Raw genomic sequence first — 2,270 nt, forward strand, 5'->3', positions numbered from 1 at the left:
CCCGTTTGAGATGTCTTACATTCAGTGAAAAACTGTCTAAATAATGAATGAACTGCATCTTACCCTGACCGTGACTTGAGGCGTCCTCCAAAAAGCAACCACGCCACAACGAATGCTGCAGGCGTCAGCCGCTGTGCAGAGCCGGTCACAAAGGCCCTCGAGCTAAGAATTCATCGGCCAACTAGATGAACGTCGCACTCAAGACAGCGATGGGAAGACATAATGCGCATTCTTCACAAACCACTACTCCACGAGCTACTTCGCGCCACAATTCTAGCCACTGTATCATAGAGAAAGAGAATCTCTTTCTCTATGACTGTATGACTGTATGACTGTACCACAACTCCACAACTGCCAGCCATTTCTGCCGAAACCATGCAGCGGCACCAGTGCATTTCCCACTTCTCCCCCATTGCTTTTTTTAAACTCGCCACTGCATGACGCCAGCTTCCGACTTTCAGTTTCGAATTCGGAAGCTTTTGCGCTTGTGTTCTGCAGGTGTATTGGGAAGTTTTCTGTAAATGTTAAAGAGGATTTTATAAAATTTCTTTATTTGAGTGCACACGTGTAGTTTTTTGCGCGCTCGTTGCTGTGTTGCTGTCCGTCATTCGTGCAGAAACTGCAGAAACTTCCCATAGAGGACAAGCTTCCCATAGAGCCCAAGCATCAAATCAAAATACAGCGGTTTTCATTAGTAAAAATTCGCATGTACAAGGTCTTGAATATCTGAGGCCCGAGGTAAACAATCCTATGCGAATTTACTGCACTATTCGAGCTGAAAGAACATCGGTACTTGCCTAGATTTTCCGGAATCTCGAAAAGTTGCTTTGGCGTGGTGCGTCATCTGTTGAGCAGCAAGGCAAGCGCGTCAACGTCCGGGATATAGTGCCTAGAATATACTGGCTAGTGTGCCGAGGGCGCGCGCTCGCGTGGCCGCCGCGGTGATGCCTTCCCGCCGTAACCGCGGGGCGGCGCTACCAATAGCTAAGGTGCCGTTGGTTGGTTGAAGAGTGTTGGTTGAAGCCTTCCCAGGGAGAACAATGAGGGCAGTGCTAAAAGAGTAAAAATAGGCTGTTGAATTCCGCAGAGCGCAGTATGGTAATAGTAGCCGCGGGGCTAAACGATGTCCTAAATGGTGACGCTGCAGGAGTGGTTGAAAGTTTAGCTAAGGGAGTTGACGAGATTAGGGAGATAGCCCAGCAGACGCAGATAGTTGTATGCACAGTACCAGAGGTGCTAGGATTGAACGGAAATTGGAAAAGGACGTGGTGACAGTTAACCAGGACATAAGAAAGTTAAGCCTGGACAAGCGTTTCGAAGTGGTTGAGGTAAACAGGGAGGTACATAAAGCAGGTTTTGGTAGGGCTTTTCAGCGAGATGGCATTCATTTTAGCAGAAGGGTGGGAGCAGAGATCGGCTGGCGCCTGGCAGGCAGGGCTGTAGCTTTTTTAGGGGGTCCGCGAGGACTCCGTGCACAGAGGTAGTTAGAAGTGAAGCAGAAGAAAGTGTAATAATGGAGGCTGAGCCCCCAAAAATGGCAAAGAGTAGGTCGAGAAAGAAAAGTACAAAAAAGAAATTTAACACTAGGATCAGCTACATAAACATGCAAGGAGGTAGAAAAAGAGGGAAATGGCTAGAGATAGAACAGCAGTTGAAGGATGACAAAATAGGTGTGTACGCTCTTTGCGAGACTCATCTCAGGGATCTAGAAGATCCGCCGTTTGTAGAAGGCTACGTCTGGGAAGGGTGCAACAGAACGAGAACGGAAAAAAAGGGTGGAGGGGTAGGTATGTTGATACACCAGGGAACAAATTGGCAAAGAATTAAATCATCTTGCAAAGAGCATATCTGGGTTTCAGGAACAATTGCCGGCATAAGGACATGGCTAGGGGTAGTTTATTTAGGAACAGGACATCAATGCAGGCAAGAAAACAGGGATCTTGTTGAATGTCTCAGTGACGATATAAGCCAGTTTGGAAACAGGGCCAATATTATTCTACTGGGGGACATGAACTGCCACATCGACGATCTGGATGGATACACGGATTGTAACGGCAAGCTAATGCTAGATTTCTGTGAGCGACACGATCTAGTTATAGTAAATAGAGAAACAAAATGTGAAGAACAAATCACGTGGGAATTCCGCAACAGGCAGACGGCCATTGACTATTGTCTAATGTCGCATGAAATTTATAGCAAGGTCACAAAAATGAAAATAGACGAAGAAGGGGAGTGTAGTCTGGGAAGTGATCGTAAACGTATTAGTCTGC

The sequence above is a fragment of the Amblyomma maculatum genome, chromosome 4, assembly GCF_055883805.1.
Source record: "Amblyomma maculatum isolate TAMU_Amacu chromosome 4, ASM5588380v1, whole genome shotgun sequence".
In the NCBI taxonomy this organism is placed as follows: Eukaryota; Metazoa; Arthropoda; class Arachnida; order Ixodida; family Ixodidae; genus Amblyomma; species Amblyomma maculatum.